The sequence below is a fragment of the Loxodonta africana genome, unplaced genomic scaffold (genome assembly GCF_030014295.1).
Source record: "Loxodonta africana isolate mLoxAfr1 unplaced genomic scaffold, mLoxAfr1.hap2 scaffold_284, whole genome shotgun sequence".
NCBI lineage: Eukaryota > Metazoa > Chordata > Mammalia > Proboscidea > Elephantidae > Loxodonta > Loxodonta africana.
Window position 1 is genome coordinate 122,386 of NW_026975007.1, and position 19,120 is coordinate 141,505.

At 41.5% G+C, this 19,120-nt stretch overlaps 1 long non-coding RNA gene across 1 annotated transcript in view; it reads left to right on the top strand.

Annotated features, from left to right (window-relative positions):
• The window catches only part of LOC135229361 (uncharacterized), a 70,355-nt gene extending 51,977 nt beyond the window's left edge, over nucleotides 1-18,378 (top strand). Inside the window, exon 3 of the long non-coding RNA XR_010320145.1 lies at nucleotides 16,753-18,378. This is a non-coding gene — a long non-coding RNA (uncharacterized LOC135229361). The remainder of the gene's footprint in view (nucleotides 1-16,752) is intronic.
• The last annotated feature ends 742 nt before the right edge of the window (nucleotides 18,379-19,120 follow it).

The window sequence follows — 19,120 nt, forward strand, 5'->3', positions numbered from 1 at the left end:
TCTCAACCCTGTGAAGCCTCTTGGCCTGTCCACATGCTTCTCCCTTGGAGCCACTAAAAAGGGTAGGATTACATCATCACAGAAAAGCACTGAGACTCCAGACGTCTGTGGTCAACCTGCCTGGGAGGCTTAGGAGAGCCCTCAGGGAAAGGTCCACTGTCCTCTGCTTGATCTCCTTTTTTGTCCAGGGGGCGATTAGAAAAGGAACAAGCAAATTGTTGAAACATTTTAAGGCAGGGTTTGGGAAGTTGTGCTTGGTAGGTAGAGGAGAGCCTGAGGATTTGAAGGAAAAATAAAGATGTCAACATGGGAGCAGAGGGCTCGCTTTGTGTGACGACAGATGGTAGAATGTGGGCAAGTGGTTGGAAATATAAAAAAAAAGAAAATCTCCTAACCATCCACTCGTATTTCAAAATTTAGGTCAAACATCACTTCCTGGTGGAAGCCTTTCCGACCCCACACCTGGTAGAATTTCCCACCCTGCTCCACACTCTATTGTATTTAAGAAACGCTTCTGCCACAACTAGGGACAAACTTGGTTGCATTTACATGTTGTGATGGATAGCAAAAATGGCCACATGTTCTAATATGTATGTATCCATACATATTATATGACCTACAGCTCCCTTTCTCAAGAGCAAGATTCTTCCTCCAGTCCTTGAATTTGGACTGATCTATGATTGCTTTGGCCTTTGGGACAGTACAAAGACCAATAGAAGCAGAGACCGAATATAATTAGACACATCGTGACTTGCTCTCTTACCAAAAACGAAACCCATCACTCTCAAGAATATTCTAACTCATAGTGACCCTGAAGGACAGAGTAGAACTGCCCCATAGGGTTTCCAAGGCTGTAATCTTTACAGACGGAAAGTGCCATGTCTTTCTTCCGCAAAGCAGCTGGTGGGTACAAACTGATTACCTTTCCTTTAGCAACTGAGCCCTTAACCACTGCACCACCAGGGCTGCTCCTTGACTTCTTGCTGCTCTTCAAACACTGAGAACCCATGGGAACAGCCCAGGCCACCCTAATAAATGACAAGAGACCATTAGAGAGAGAATCCCGCTGAGAAGATTTCAGGCCCTCTGCCCGCCAGCTGACATGGTGGCTGATTCCAGATACATGAGGGAGCCCAGCTGAGAGCAGCTGAGTCTGCCCCAGACCAGAAGAACCCCAAACTGCCAACCCGCAAAACTGTGAGCGAAGTAACTGCTTGTTCTTTTAAGGCACTTCATTTTTGGGTCATTTGTTATACAGCAATTGATAACTGATTTGTTAACTGGGCTGTTTCTCTCACCAGACTGCAAGGAATCTTTTCTTAATCATTTCTGTATCAACAGTATCTGGCAGAGGGTTGTTCATGTAGTCATTAGACAGTAGAAATTTCTTCATTTACATAATTTAAAAGTTTCTAACATTATGTTTTAACTTTCTTTTATAAATAAGATATGGGTGGATTTGCAAGTCTAAGCTGAGTGTACATGTTTTTTCCTTAGGTATTAATCCCTTTTTCTTGCTATTACTCATACATTTAGACATAATTCCCATATTATACTTCATATTCACTGTTCTTTTTTTTTATTATTATTCTGCTTTTCCTGTTTCTTTTTTTATTGGAATGATGAAATTTCTCTTACTTTTTTTTTCCTTCTAGCGATTTGAAAGTTGTATTTTCAATTCCTATTCTTTTATAGTAAACATGAGATCTTTGAACATTTTAATATTTGGTATATTGTATCAAGTTCATATCTCAGTTCTCCTCTCAAACAGTAATGTTTTGCTAGCTGCCATTGAGGTGACTCCGACTAATGGTGAACTTAGGTACCACAGAACTAAAGGTTGCCAGGTCCTGTGTCATCCTCACAAGTGCCAGCAATTTAGATTCCATCATTATGGCTAATGTGCCAGTCCATCTCACCAAGGGTCTCCTACAGCCTTGTTGGCCTTCTTCTTCATCAACCATGATATTCTCCTCTAGGACTGATTAATCTCTCCTGATGACATGTCCAAAGCAAGTGAATTGGACAGTATTCTCTTGTGATCTGTAAGGGTTTAATTGTCTAATTTTCAGAAGTAAATCTCCAGGTCTTTCTTCCTAGTGTGTGTTAGTCTTGAAGCTCCACTGAAACCTGTCCACCATGGATAACCCTGTTGGTATTTAAAATACTGGTGGCCTAGCTTCCAGCATCATAGCAACATCCAAACCACCACAGTACAGCAAACTAAGAGACAGGCAGTGAGCCGAACAGGGTATTGTTGTTAGGTGTCATCAGGTCAGTTCTAATTTATCGTGACCCTATATACAGCAGAACAGAACACTGGCCAGTCTTGTGCCATTCTCACACTTGTTATTATGCTGGAGCCCATTGTTGCAGCCACTGTGTCAATCCATCTCACTGAGGGTCTTCCTCTTTTTCACTGTCTACTTTACCAAGCATAATGTCCTTCTCCAGGGCCTGGTCTCCCCTGATAACATGTCCAAAGTATGTGAGACAAACACTCACCATCTGTGCTTGTAAGGAATATTCTGGCTGTACTTCTTCCAAGACAGATTTGTTTGTTCTTCTGGCAGTCTATGGTATATTCAATATTGTTCACCAACACCATAATTCAAAGGCAGCACTTCTTCGGTTTCCCTTATTCATTGTCCAGCTTTCACATGCGTATGAGGCGTTTGAAAATGTCATGGCTTGTGTCAGGCACACCTTAGCCTTCAGAGTGACATCTCTGCTTGTCACCAGCTTAAAGAGTTCTTTGCAGCAGATTTGCAATACATCATTTGATTCCTTGATTGCTGCTTCCATGAGCGTGGACTGGGGAACTGAATAAAATGAGATCCTTGATAACTTCAATCTTTTCTCTGTTTATCATGATGTTGCTTATTGGTCCAGTTGTGAAGATTTTTGTTTTCTTTATGTTGAGGTGCAACCCATACTGAAGGTTGTAGTCTTTGATATTCACCACTAAGTGCTTCAGGTCCTCTTCACTTTCACCAAGTTTGTGTTATCTGCATATCGTAGGTTGTTAATGAATCTTCCTCTAAACCTAATGCCACGTTCTTTTTCATAGAGTGCAGCTTTTTGGATTATTTGCTCAGCATACAGATTGAATAAATGTGATGAAAGGATAGAACCGTGACACAAACTATTCCTGATTTTAAACCACATAGTACCCCTTGTTCTCTCTGAAAAACTGCCTCGTGGTCTATGTACAGGTTTCAAATGAGCAAACTTAAGTGTTCTGGAATTTCCGTTCTTTGAAGTGTTACCCATAATTTGTTATGATTCACACAGTTTAATGCCATTTCATAGTCAATAAAACGCATGGAAACATCTTTCTGGTATTCTGGTATTCTCTGCTTTCAGCCCAGATCCATCAGACATCAGTAATGATATTCCTCATTCCATATCCTCTTCTGAATCTGACTTGAATTCCTGTTGCAACTTCTTTTTAATGATCTTCAGCAAAATTTTACTGGGTTTTGATATTAATGATATTGTTTGATAGTTTCTGAATTTTGTTGAATCACTTTCTTTGGAATGTGCCCAAACATGGATCTCTTCCAATCGGATGGCTAAATTATTCGGCATAGACGATTGAGCACCTCCAGTGCTGCATCTGTTTGTTGCAACATCTCAATTGGTACCTGTCAGTTCTTGGAGTCTTGTTTTTTGCCAATGCCTTCAGTGAAGCTTGGACTTCTTCCTTCAATACCATCAGTTCTTGATGACATGCTACCTCCTGAAATGGTTGAACATCGACCCATGCTTTTGTGTGTGTGTGTGTCTGTGCAGTGACCCTGTGTATTCTTTCCATCTTATTTTGATGCTTCCTGTGTTGTTCAATATTTTGCCCGTACAATCCTTCACTATTGCATGTCGAGGCTTGGATTTTTTCTTCAGTTCCTTTAGCTTGAGAGATGCCAAGCATGTTCTTCCCTTTTGTTTTTCTAACGCCAAGTCTTTGCACATGTCATTATCATACTTTGTCTTCTCGAGCCGCCCTTTGAAATCTTCTCTTCAGCTCTTCTACTTCATCTTTTCTTTCATTTCCTTTAGCTACTTTACGTTCAAGAGCAAGTTTCAGAGTATCTCTGACATTCATATTGGTCTTTTCTTTCAGTATAAGGGCTGTATTTGAGGGTACCATCATTTTTATAACTTGCAAGTATCCTCTGTCAGAGCAGTTATTGACTGTAGCTGCACACCACCTAGTTCTTCTGGTTTCAGGCTGATGGAGTCCCTGGTTTATGTGGCCATTAAAGGAAGACCTGTTATTCAAAAAATTATACTTAGAGCAAAATTTGTATATGTATAATTTAAAGCTTCTCCTTTAAAATTGCCTTTCCCTGAACAGAAAGCTCTCACCATGTCATTATGAGAAATACTCTTTCAGTGTGAGGCCGAAAGAGATGTCCATATTTGAGAGTCCGATGGTACAAATCTCAGTAGCCAAGACACAACCACATCAACTGTGTGTGTGGGTGGGTTGTATATGTCAACATAAGGGTCTGTATTTTTCTGAGTATGAAGGTAGGATTGGCGAGTTAAGGAAGAAAGAGATGGAAGCAGCTTGGGAGTGGAGTGCAAACTCCGTGACAGAAGTTGTAGCAGAGGATCTCTCAAGAGGGTTTTAGAGGCCAGTTAGAAACCTAGGAAGCAAAAGGAAATAGGGCCAGTGGAGGGCAGCACTGGAGTAGTGGTGGGGGGCAGCAAAAATAATGGTAGTGGAGAGGGCAACAAAACTGCCCTGAAAGGAGTGGCAAATTAAAGATCCTAGACAAAATTCAGGTTAAGAAAAGTAGGAATGTAAAAAAATTCTATCCTACAGCTCTCTTTGCTGTAAGGGTTTCTTAGGCCCTTCGGGAGATGTGGGGAGAAGACATAGGAGGAGAAGGGGAGTTGCTGGATCTAGGGGAGGAGTCTGCAAGCCATCTTCTGCCCTCAATGATGTGGGCTCTGGGCTCCTTCAACTTCTCACTGCCAGAACCTCCTGAGATATTTTCTTAATTCTTCACATAGTACATTAATATCATGTCATTAGAAAATATAATAAGTACGCTTCTCTCTAACCACCCTTTGCCCCATCCTCTACTCTCTGCCCTAGTTGTCCACTGGCTTCCTTCCTTTCCACCAGGTACAGATCTTAAACAGCAGAGTGCCTCGTCTGAATCTGTTCTGGAAAGCTCTCAAACTCCCAATGAATTCTGTAGCTTGATCCCTCACTTTTTCCTACATTTCTTGTTGATATAAGAATTTGGTTAATTGTCCACCAAATGACAGGAAATGCTTTCTCAGGACGCTCCTCCTTATGACCTTATCCATTCCCAATTCCTTCATCTTGTCCTATCATGGCTGTCTTTTCTGGTGGAAACCAGACCCTTTGTTCCGTAACACACATCAATCTGGGACAATTTTTCCTCTCACCCTTATCTAGAGTCTTAGAGAAAGGCCTCTTCCTTCTGTATCAGTGTTTCATCCTCTCTGGGTGAAGATGTCCAATCATAATGATGTTCTGAAGGATCTTTATCCCTTTTCCCAGTTCTTCATGATGCATGACCGTTTGGTGACTTGGGGACCCCGGTTTAGTCCAGAATTTCTGTGATAGAGTAGTTCCAGGTGCTCTCCCACAGGATCTCAGATCGACACCCTCTCCAAAAGAGTAGGTGAGATCAGCATGAACGGCATGGCTTCCATAACCCTGTGTGACATCATTCCTGACATTGCTCAGTTCCATGGTCCCACTTTGAATAGAAACACAGGAAAAAGAAAAATATGAAACAGTTCAAGTAGGAGCCTGAATACTGCCAGTCCCAGACTGGGAAAAGGGGGCTTGGATATAAAAAAGGAATTGCAACTTTTCTCTGCACTCCATGTCGTTACTATCCCTTGGTCGGGAGAGAGAGAGTACATGGAATCGTTACAGTGTGACCAGGAGTTGATTTCTCCAAAACTTCTCATTTGACTCTCTTGGAATCGTGTCTCTCCAGCCCTGGTCATACAACGTCCACTCTGAACACCTCTCAGGTCTCCTTAGCCTCTGAGGCTTCACACAGGCTCTTCCCCGTGACTAGATTTTCTCTCCCATCCCATCTGATGGCCTACTCTCTGGTGAAGCATGGTGGTTAAGAGAACTGACCCCACTGGAACAGATTGGGCTTATGAGCTCACCATAAAATGCTAAGACTCAGGAATTTGTGGTCAGCCAGAATGGGAGGTTTAGGAGTTGACTTGGGGAAAGTCCATGACCTGTGCATCTTCCAGGCTCTGCTTTCACTCTGGAGCCCATTTAGAAAAGGAGCTGGTAAATGGAGACAGCATTTGAGGAAGCAATTAAGAACATTGGGGTGGTGATGACTTCTCAGAGGAAAATAAATTTTCAACAGGGAAATGCTAGGGTCTACTCTTGTATGACTCCAAACTATAAATAGGGATGAGTGGTTGGAAAACAGTAGAACAAAAGATGATCTGCATCTGGTCACAAATGTACCAAATGCCTCAGTGGCTTCAGCCTGTCTCCTCAGACTTCTCTCTGGAGAAGACATGGGGCTTCCTGGACCCGGGCCTTTTGTCACCCCTTAACTATCCAATCATATTCTCAACTTGGTTCAGACATCACGTCCCTAAATATCCTCCTGGTAGATTTGTTCACTTCTTGCTCCCTACTCCATTGTACCTGCAAAACCCTTTACCACAGCATAAAACACAATTGCATTTACTTTTTGTGGTTGATGTAAGAAATGTCTACACATTTATCTGCTGTCTGTGCCCATGCCTTCTATGAGACTCTGGAGAGCCTTTCATTAGCAGTAGGAGTCTTTCTCCATCCCTTAGTTGGGGCTGACATTATTGTTTTGGACATTGGGATGGTAGAAAACCTGATAAAATGAGAGAGTTGAAAGACTTTACATTGAGACTTCCCTTTTGTTGCTCTTAAACCCTGAGAACTCATGGGAACATCCTCAGGCCAGCCTGCTAGATGATGGAAGACCAATGGAGGGAGGATCTAGCGGTTTCACTGACTTGATGTTATGAACTGGCTCCCAGCTACCTGGAAGCAAATTGTAGACACATGAGGAAGCCGTGTTGTGAGCCACTGAGGCTGGCCCAGATCAGAAGAGCTCCAAACTGACAACTTGAAAAATTGTGAGCTGGTAAATTGTTGCTCTTTTAAGACACGACAATTTGGGGTCATTTGTTACACAGCAATACATGACTGATACAACTGTTAACTTGGCTGTTTCTCTCACCAGGCATTGAGGGAAATTCTCTGAGTCATTTCATCATCAAGAGCAACTGCCTTAGGGTCTCACATGTAGCTGTTATAGTGTAAATGTTTGCTGACTTCGTGGATGAATGAATAATACGAATTGTAAGTGAATCAGCACAAATTCATGTGTACAAGAAAACTTGATATTTCTTTAAATAAACTGAATTCCAACTCAGAGCTCTCGGCTTACAAAATTGGGGTAAAATTTTAACCTTACTTCTTTGCAGGGGTATATTTGGTGTTGGTTTATTTTCTAGGTACCCCGGGGTCTAAAGAAAGACCAAGGTTTGAAGATCTTTAACACACCCATCGCCTCAGCCTATGTGGGTGATCTCTCTAGAAGCATTGTCTCTGCTGCTTCCATTCTCAGATGGAGCATGAGAACCTTGGCAGGGCTGGGAACACCATAACGTGGTTTGTCTACTTGTGTGCCTGCATTACCCTTTGAGGTGCTGCCACCTAGCCCAGGGCATTATCAAGAAGCAGGCCTCACCCCTTCCCAATGTGTAGGTCTCTGCTGTCTGACTCCCACTCTTCCCTTGGTTTCCAGTTCACTCGGTGTGATTACTGCAATGAGCTGAGACTCTTCCAACAGACTCTTCAGAGTCTCGAAGTTTCAGGGCTTTAACTCTGTGAGTCCAGTTACCTCTTGAAATGAGGTAGGGAAGGTTGAAAAACATAGGAAGATTTTATTTTGAATTTAATGTTTCAATAAAATTTCTTGCCATGCATTTTCAAATGGTTCTGCCTAACAATTCCCTCTGTTCTCTTACAAGATGCAGGACGATGAGGAGGGAATGTTTGTTGTGTCATAATCTCCAGAAGGATGCAAAGTGCCATGGGGTCCATTCCCCCCGATTCTCACACTTGAGCACCACACCCACATGGAATCTCTGCAAGTGTTACTGAGTCCCTCACACATCCACAGTGAACAACTTTCAGATTCTCATAAGCAGGAATTATTTGTGCCCTAAGACGAGGAACTCCTTGGAGACCCTACTGTGTCCTACAGGGTCGCTGTGAGTCGGAATCGACTGCATGGCATCGGGTTTTGTTTTTGTTTTTTGGGGGGTTGGTTGATGTCAGCTGCAGGATAGTGTTTAAAAAAATGTCGACAGCGTAGCAGGTAAAACCAACAAAATGAAACTGAAATGAAATGTCTTTTTCACACTTACTGACCTCACAGTTCCTTCAAAGTGTTTACTTTCCACTGGGTTCAGAGGCAAGAGGGAACTCTTCATGAGAGAGACACAGCTTGGGACACCTCCAAAATTATACGTCTCCCTCCTGATGTTAGGTAACATTACATACTGTTTGGCTGGTTTATCATCTGAGTGCTCCACAAAAATAGAAGGCCCATGCAGGCAGGACCTTGTCTGCTGTGTTGGTCAGAGTATCCTAGTTCCTGGCACCTAAGAAGCTTCCAAATATGATATGTCTGATTGAATGAGTGGGTGGGTTTTTATAAAAGCCATGGAAGTGCTCTGTTTATGTAGTTACAATAGTGAAAACAGGCATAAGGAAATGGAGACTGGTTATGTATAATTAGAAATGGAGACTAGTTATGTATAATGAGAACAGAACTTGTTCATGAAGAGATAAAAAAATAAGATGTATTAATAGAATGTACCCCCTTCACTTTGCCTGGAGAGAGATATGGTAAAATGGGTTGTTTTCGCCTTCTGATTTATGGATTGTATATATTTCATTGAAATGTTAGTCTTTCGGGAATCACAAATATTTCTATTGAGATATAATTCACCGGCCATAACATTGCCTTTTATAATGTGCACAATTGTGTGGTTGCTAGTATATGGACAGAGTTGTGCAACAATCACCACTGTCTAGCTTCAGGATATTTTCAGTACCCTGTAAATAAACGCCCTACATATTAGTAGTCATCTCATTACTCCTTTCCTCCAAGACATAGCAACTGCTAATCTACTTTCTGTCTGTGTTGGTTTGTCTGTTCTGGGTATTTCATGTAAATGGAATCATGCACCATGCGGTCATTTCTGTTTGGCTTCTTTCACTTAGCATAACGTTCTCAAGGTTTGTCCATATAGTGCCATGTATTAGTACCTGATGCCTTTTAATGGCTGAGTAATATTCCATTTTACGAGTATATCACAGTTTATCAATTCATGACTTTTGGATTCTCTCCACATTTTGGCTATTTATAAATAATTCTGCTATGAAAATTCTTTTGTAAGTTATAATGTGAACGTGCTTCAGTTGTCCTGGATGCATACCTAGGAGTGGAATGCTATGTTTCATGCTAACTCTATGTTTAACTTTCTGAGCAAGCACCTAACTGTTTTCCAAAGCGATTGGATCATGTTACATGTCCACCAGCAATGTATGAGGGTTCCAGTTTCTCCACATCCTCACCACTTGTGTTGTCCATCCTGTTGATTTGAGCCATCTCAGTGGTTTTGAAATAATAGTGCGTTTTGGTTTTGATTCGCATTTCCCTAATGACTAATGAGGTTGAGCTTCTTATCATGTGATTATTGACCATTTCTATATCTTCTTTGGAGAAATGTCTATTCAAATCCTTAGCCTACGAATTTTTCTTCAGATTTTTGCCTGTATTTTTGCTTTCTTCATATAGTTTTTCATATGCCAAACATCTATATCTGTATCTTACCAGTTTTAGCCTTCACAGCTTTGGGATTTTTAGATAATCTTTGTTTTTTACCAACAAAAAGCAAAACAAAATCTCTCATAGTTTCTTCTGAAATTTGTATGGTGACGTATTTTACTTTTAAATATGCGATCCTTTTGGAATTTCATTTCCTGTAAGCTATGAGAAAAAGGATGAAAATATTTTTACAGGTGATCTAAATGATTACCAAATTGCTGCAAGCACTCCTTTTTGCCTTTTTGCATAAGCCATATCTTAACTGCATTTTCCCATATTCCATGTAGAAAAGCATTTTTACAGAAGGAGGCCCGCCATTCCCAGCCATTTCATATTAAGGTTTTGCTTTGCTGCAATAGAAATCCCTTCTATACCTCCTCTACACACCTGTTCTCATAGCCAATAAAAATTTTGTGTGAGTAGGACTCCTGTGAATTTATAAGATGAGGTTGAATTTTATAACTGGTTCCATGTGGTGCAGCCCAGCAGAAGGACAGACAGAAGCAGTAGCTCCAGAGGGAGCAGAAGCTATAAGAACATGAGCCTCCAGAGATTTGCTGCTGCATTTCACAGAAAGCTCTAGACTTTTCTTTATAAGTTTATCATTATATATGGCCATCACCTTAGAACAGACGAGAATAGTGCTTTTTAAGTGAGACATTCAGGACAGGACTGGAGAAAAATATAGAAGAAAATCCTAATTAAAAAAAAAAAAAAACCCAGAATTCTAGGTTGACAGAGACTGGAGAAACCCTGAGAATATGACCCCCAGACATCCTTTTAGCTCAATAAAGAAGTCACTCCTGAGGTTCACCCTTAACCAAAGATTAGACAGGCCCATAAAACAAAATGAGACTCCAGGGGCATACCAGCCCAGGAACAAGGACTAGAAGGCAGGAGAGGACAGGAAAGCTGGTAATAGGGGACCCAAGGTCAAGAAGAGAGAGTGTTGACATGTCTTAGAGTTGGTAACCAATGTCATAAAACAATATATGTCCTAACTGTTTAAGGAGAAGCTACTTTGCTCTGTAAACCTTCATCTAAAGAACAATTAAAAACAAAAGTTAGGCATTCAGAAGGAGGGTGTTCATTCCTTAGCAGATGGTTAGACTTATGTGTTCTGGTGAACATATGTACCCATTTCTATTGGGTATGTATCTAGAAGTAGAATTGCTGGGTCATAGAATATATGGATGTTCACAGCTGTAGTAGATATGGCCAAAGCATTTTTAAAGTGGTTGTACCAAATTGCACTTTCACTAGCAGTAGATTAGAATTCCAGTTGCTCCGTGTTCTACCAAATAGTTGGTATTTCCATTTTTTTTTTTTTATTTTAGCCATTCTGGTGTGCAGGGTTAGGATCACATTGTGAGCTTTTATTAGAATTCCTCTGATAACTGATGTAGTCCCTTTCCATATGTATGTTGGCCATACAGAAATCTTTTAGAGAGCACTCAAGTATTTACTTGTCTATTGAATTGTTTTTTTTCTTTATGAATCATCCTTTGCATATTTTAGAACCAAGTTTGTAGTAGGATGTATGTATTGCAAATAACTTCTGCTTCCACATGAATTCTCCCTTGTAGCTTGTCATGAACTTTCAAATTAAAAAGCATGCCTTTTACAAAAACAGGCAAATGTATAGAGACGAAAGTTTATAGGGGTTCCCAGGGACAGGAGGGAGGGAATAAAGGGGTGTTATTGCATATTTTTTTTTATTGCATATGGAAACTGAGTTTCTGTTTACAATTATGGAAAAATCACACTGATTAAGGGTAGGGTTGCACAGCCTATTAATGTAATTCCTGTCAATAGTGTGTACACCTTTATAACTCGTTCACTTGGCAAAGGTTGTGTGTTATATTTACATCAACAACAAAAATGTGTAGCTGCTGAGGCAAAATGATAGTACTGAATTGATGAGATGTTTTCTTTTTTTATTCTTTTATTATACTCTTTTCTATTTTCTCATTTGTTTTTGTAAGAAGTTACTGTTAAAATCAAAGATAATAAAACGTTTGCATGATGAAAGTGGATAGCAATGTCTATTCCACCCATTGTGTCCCTCTGAAGTTTAAGTGAGGAACTACATGCCACTAGCAGTCGCCCAGCCTTACTTAGCACTCAGGAAATATTCATTTCTCCCACTCCTCTGGCTCACGGTCTTCTCCCCGTCTTTATTTCCTCTTTTCCGTTTCCAACTGGTTGCATGTGACCACCAGGCTTCCTGACTCCATCATTCTGCTTTCCATACCAATGTTATTGTAACCTTGGGATCTTGGGCAGTGGTGAAAGTTACACACTGTCCCTGCCATTAGGAAGGGGACAAGCCAGTGCAGGTGGGAGAGGCAGTGGGAAATTCGGCCTAGAGAAAGGACAGACCACCTTCCAGGAACCACACTGACCTTCAGAGAGCTTTATTGGCTGTGGTTCACCTGGCCAGCTTGTAGGCGTCAGGGTGCCCTAGCGCTCGGTGTTTAGTCCTCTCTCTGTGTTGACACCCTCTCTCTGAGATGCCTCAGTGAGTCCACAGCCATCGGTCTGTAGCTGAGGATGTGAGATTCACACCTCCAGCCATTTCAACTCCTCTTGGGTCCAGACTTATACTCAAATATCAGCTTAAATCTCTGTATCGGCCTCTTCATGTATAAAATGTGCATTATAATGGTACATTCCTCACAGGGCTATCAAGCAGAACAAATATCTTAGGAAAGGAGAAGCCCTTACAAGAATCCTGGCACCAGTGCATGTACTCAGTAAGTGTTAGCTGTTAGTATTATTACCTGACATCTCCATGTGGGTATCTAACAGCTATGCCATGTTATCAAGGCCACGAAACAATTCTGGTCCCAACTCCATTCCCCACACTTATCAATGGATTTCCCAAGGCTTCAGTGATGGGAGTCTGTGTGTTTTTCCACACAATGGACATGGGTACAAAAGGTTGGTCAGGGTCTTCATAATAAGTTGCTCCAAAGTTCATATGAGTGACCATTGAGACAAGTTACAAACAACTAATGCAGAAAAAAAAATAGAACCATTCTCAACTGCTCATGCTAGTATTCTCAGTCCAGAGTATCTGGTGAGGGCACTATTATGGACTGAATTGTGTAACCCCAAAAGGTATGTTGAAATCCTAACCACTGTACCAGTAAATGTGACCTGATTTGGATATAAGGGATTTTAAAATTATATTGACGAGGCCATACCAGTGTAGGTTGGGTCCTAAACCTAGTCCCTTCTGAGTTATACAAAGAGCAGAATAGACACAGACACACTCAGTGGCAGAGGAAGACAGACAACGGAGCAGATGCATCTACAAGACCAGGAACACAAAGGGTGGCTGGAAGCTTTTAGAAGCTGAAGTAGACGTGAGCCGTGCCCTGAATTCAGGCAGGTAGCCTCCTGAACTGTGAGAAAATGAATTTCTGTTCTTTAAAGCCACCCAACTGTCATTTTTTTTTTCTTACAGCAGCACTAGGTAACTAACACACATACCTGTGCTTATAAATCCAGCCCAGTGTAAAATAGTGCTCTCCCCTCCGTGGTCTAGCCCACCTGAATCCTGCTGTTTCCCTGTCAGTGTCCTCTGCTTTCACTGAGAGCTATGACAGAGTTGCCTTGATGCTGCTGCATAGACATTCACTTTATTTTTTACTTTGTATTTATAAAAAAAAAAAATTTATGATTAACTAATATTAATTCTAATATTTTCTATGGTTCTTAAATTTTTCTGTGGAGACATTCCTGTAATCTATGAATAATAAGAGTTATATGTTTTTCTTTTTGTACTCCCGTGTTAAATATTTAATAGAAATAATGAGAGAAAACATCTTTATTTTATTTCTAATTAATTTTAAAGAGAATGTCCCACATTTCACCAGGAATTATCATGCGAGTTGTAGTTTTCCATATTCGGGAACTCCTTTTCTGTTCCATGTTTGCTCAGAGTTCTTATGTCTCAGTGTGGTTGGATTTTATCACTGCCTTTTCACCGTCTCTTGAGGTGAACCTATGTCTTTTCTTCCTTAACCTACACATGTGGTGAATTAAATTATTAAATCTTTAACGTTCACTCAAGCTTGTATGCTGACAATAACCCCCCTTGATGCTCGCATATTACGTGCTTTATACTTTGCTGGATTTCTTTGCCAGCATTTTATGTAGGTTTTTGCATCTCAGTTGCTTAGTGTGCTTGTCCTGTAACTCTTCTTATACCTTCCTTTTCTAATTTGGTATCAATATTAAAGTAGCCTTAGGGAACAAGTTGGGGAGCATCTCATAGCTTTCTCTTCTTTATTGACTGTGTACAAGGTTGAAATGATCTGTTTTTTGCATGTTTGCTGGAACCTGCCTAAAAGTGATCTACCAAACCCAAAACCAGTTGGCCATCGAGTTGATTCCATCTTTGTAGGGAGATCTCGAACTACTGACCCATTTTGTGTAGTGATTAAAGGCCTCTTCTGATGCTACTTTACTTAGACAAATTTCCACTGCATGTTTTAGGCTGTTAGGATTTCATCTTTAAATATTATGTGGTTATCACTGTTTTCCACCTCATCCAGGTCAATTAATCCCAGATTTTCCATTTTCCTGAAGTGAGAGTGTGTATCTACTCCTGGTACCAATTCCCTTATCTAAGACTTATTTGCAAAGAAAGATACAACCCAGCCTCCTTGAGTCCATAATGTGAGGTTACAGTCTCATATTATGTGATTTTTTTGTAGTTGTTTTTTTGTTTTGTTATTTTTTTCTTTTATATATTCTGTAATTGTTCTTTTTCTTAAATTTTTTTTATTTTCCTTTTTTCATTTCACACCTATCTAGCAGTTTTAAGAAACCTGGTGGAGTAGTGGTTAAAAGCTACAGCTGCTAACTAAAAGGTTGGCAGTTCAAGTCCACCGGGCGCTCCTTGGAAACCCTATAGGGCAGTTCTACTCTGCCCTTTATGGTCCCTATGAGTTGGAATGGATTAGATGACAACAAGTTATTGGTTCTAGTGGTTTTAAGGTTGTGCATTTCAGGTTCAGGTCTATAATCTAGCTGAGAACCGACTTCGGGTTCAGTGTGGTGAGGTGCCCAGTTGCACCTGTGCATCAAGAGAAGGCGCCTCAAGAGCTAGGGGAGGGGGCAGCAGGGATGCTCAGAGAGGGGCACCCGGGGGAGGCGCGAGGTCCCGGGCAGCCCTACCACAAGCTGGCGGGGAGCAGGAAAGAGCTGGCTTCAGGAGCCTTTTGTGACAGTCCCAGCCCACCCAGCCCCACCTGGACCTCAGACTCAGCAGGCTGGCAGGTCCCAATAGAATTAGGGGAAGCCTAAGGCCATAGAGGGCGAGATCCAGGGTATATACCTAAGCCTTATCATAGTGCTTATGATGGGATAGGAGGGCAGAGGAGGCATATGGGGACTTGGGTCCAGACAGTGGACACAGAAGGGTGGGAACTTCTGGTTAGCGTCAGGATCCGAATGTGGAGGCCTTCGAGATGCACTTCCCGGAGGAGAAGGTGAAGCCACAGAGGCCATACTGCCTGGCACCCACCTCTGTCCCCCTCCCAGGGCCCCAGACTGGACTCACCGCCTGTGCTGCCCTAGGAGAGCTCCCCAAGTGTGGTACTCTTATTTTGAGGAGCAAGAGAGCCAGCCCTGGTCTAGGCTAGGGAATTTATTTCCTCTGCTCTCATTTTGGCTGTGAGCGGACTCTTGTCTGCACAGACTAAAGACGAATTATCAAAATGAGCTCAAGACTCCAGATTTGACTTAGATATCACAAATTAAAACAGAGAAATAGAACTTTAGCAATAAGTGCCTGCCTGGAGCCCAAGTTGCATTAAAAAAAAAAAACCTGAACAAGACCCCAGAGAGAGTGAGTGATAAGAGGCTCCTTCTTTTGCCACCCTGTGGTCCCAAGCTTTCTCTTTTCCCACCTCCCAAGACTGTATCAACTGCTCTGAGATTTTTGAATAAAGATCCCAGGAATATCACTGCTCCCACCCCATGAGGATTTCCCCAGTGCTGGGTTAGACTAAGACAGAATCCTCCTGAGGCTTCCGGGGCCTGTGTACTGGTTCAGAGCCAGTTCATTTTTCCTGCAATTGGGCATGACCCCAGGACATGACCCTGAGAGTGCTGACACTTGCAGAAGCCAATGACCCTTTCACTGAGTTTCTCTCTGTCTTGGTGTCAGGATCAGTCAGGACAGCTTGTCACCTCAGGACTGTTTCTGTTGAAGGACACCTAAGCAGCACTATGGGTTTGTCCCTCACACCCTGCAAAGCTGCCTCCTCTGAGCGGGGCGAGGAGCTACTGAAACACTGAAATCATTGAAACTAGCAGAAGCCACAGCCCATGGTACTGGGAGAAAAATGGGAGGGAGAGAGAGGTGAAAAGGTATAAAGGCCCAGCTGTGAAGGTGACCAGCGGCCAGGATGTCCTGAAGCTGCAAAGCTGACCGAAGCTGAATGGCCTCAAATCTGCTGCTCCTGAGCCCATCTTTTATTTCAATGGAAAAAGTCTTTCGCTGCTCTTATGCGACTGGGCTGGAAGGGCCTTTGACTTATAACATGAAGCAGCCTCCAGAGCCTCTTGGGGCAAGTGATGGTCAAGGAGGCTCTGCCCAATCCCATCCTGCCCTTCCCACTTGTCAGAGGACCAGGAATTTCAGTCTTCCAGCTCCTGGGCTGATCTAGTGACTTGTAACAGGATTTCACTGGACCTCGAAACTTTGAAAGATGGGAAATACTGCCTGGGTCCTCGTCTCATTACAGAACTTACATACAGGATAAGAAGAGGAGTTGGGAATTGACACCTGACATCTTAGCAAAGGTCTCTGTTTGTTTAGGAGGGAAGAGGTAAAAAAGAAGGCAGTGTCTACTACGTCCTTTGCCATGTGTGTCAGGAAATCCTCACAAAGAGCCTCTCAGGTAAGGAGTGATGGGAAATGCCTTGGTTTACTCTTAAACTTTGCCCTTGAGGCATTTTCTTTATGGGGGCATGTAAAATGTTGTCCATTCAAGGAAACACTGTAATTCTTATGTAGACTTTGTTTGTTGACAAGGATTTATTGCCATAGCAAGGGTTCTGGAAATGGGTTTAATATGCTGTGGGATTGCTTTTGGAAGTTTGGAAAAGGCAACGGCCCACATTCTATGAAATCGAAATACCAGACCTACTGTGTCAGGTGTTGGAAGAGGGAATAAAAGCCTCCAATATGTGGGCATGTCTGAGTTAGTCTTCTATAAGACCATTTCTTGGAGGTCCTGAAGGACACCCATTTCATTAAAAGAATAAGGAATGTAGAGCTGAGGGGAGCACCAGCAACATGGAGCTTACCAATATGTACCTTTGCAGGGGGTCCCTGGACGCCGCAAACAGTTAAGTGTTCTATACTAGCTGAAAGTTTGGTGGTTTGAACCTACTCAAAAGCACCTCAGAAGACAGTCCTGACGATCTGCTTTTAAAGGATCACAGCCTTGAAAACCCTATTGAACACTTCTACTATGCCCACATGGGGTGGTCATGAGTCAGAAATGACTTGATGACAGCTAACAAGAACAATTCTCTATAGGCTCAGGTTTTAGTGGAGGCTGGGCTGCCAAGTAGCAATGTAAATCATGGTATCCCAGCTGAACAGAGGCCAGGTGGAAGTACTTAACTGTCAGAAACAAGTTGTGTGTAGATTACCATAAAGGTCAGTAGCTCAGAGTATTAGTTATCTATTGGTGCATAACAAAATATCCCCAAACTTATCAGGTGTGAGATAAATGGAAAAATATTAAACCCATTCTGATAAATTTGGAACTAGACAAAAATTTTGGTATTACTCAACATAGTTTTTAGGTGAAGGAATGAACTAGAAAATTTAAATAACTAGTACAAGTATTAAAAGATATTTAAAATAATGATGATATAATTACATACCTGCATAAAAGACAAATGCATCAAAATCAATGGTTTCTCTCCAGTATAGAATAAGGGTCTAAAATTGGCAAGGGTGGGAAGGGCAGACCGTTCTCTTTCCCCTACTACTTGACTGTACCACACTGTGTCCAAAACTGTAAAATATTTAGCAAAACATTGTTTTAACCAGAGCAGCAAAGGACCTCTATGAGGGAAGACAATGTATTAAAGTACATAAAATGAAACCTGAATATATGCAAAAATATGCCATATTTTCAAATGGAACGTCTTGTCAATTAAATGGAGGTCCCTAAAACTAATATATAAGTGGAATGCATTTCTAGCCAGAATATTAAGATAGTTGTTTTGAACTGTATACAGTGATCATATTCTACAAATAGTACAGTAGATAACAAAGAATAGATAACAAGGAATATTCCTGTTGTTACGAGACTTGGAGGCGATTTTGGACTCAAAGCCATCCCATCTGACTGCCCCATAGGGTTTTCTAGGTCGTAATCATTATGGGAGCAGAACACCAGGTCTTTCTCCCTTGGAGCCACCTGGTGGGTCCGACCTGCCAAACTTTCTTTGGATTAGCAGTTGAGCACTTAATCGCTGCAAAACCAGGGCAGTTTTACCAAAGTAAAACATGAAAAAGCAGGATAGTAACAGGTGTCTATCTCTTCGGGTAACAGAACAAATTGATATTACATAGCATAGAAGGTGACAAGTAGACCAATGAAACAGAAAATCTGTTAAGAAGTCACAATAACTTACAAAGGTAGCATTTCAAGAAAATTATATTTATTTAATAAATGGTGCTGACTCAAGTGATTGTTCTGGGGGAAAAAGCTTGCAAAAATGTGATACACAAATGATAGATTTGGAAAATCATGTGAAATGGAGAGGACAAGGCTTAATAACAATTTCCATTTTACACAGAAGGATAAAAGTTAAGCACTTGAACAATGAGCAGTGAATTCAAACAGTTCATTCAGAGCAAATCCACATGCCCAGTAAACATAGTCCAAGTTAAGAAAATATCAAACTGCCAGTGAAACTGGCAGAATTGGAAAATCAGCGCAACCTACGGCTGGCTGGGCTGTGGAGAGAAGGATACCCTGAGACGTGGCTGGAAAGGTGCATTATGGCAGCCTCTAGGGGAAAGACATGGCCATGGCTGTGTACTTTTAACATTCTTTGAATTGGAAATCTCACTCTGTGGAGTCTATTCCACAGAAACAAATCCTATAGTATAGAAAGGATAGTTATTATTAATATGACCAAACTTTGTCCATTGATGGTGG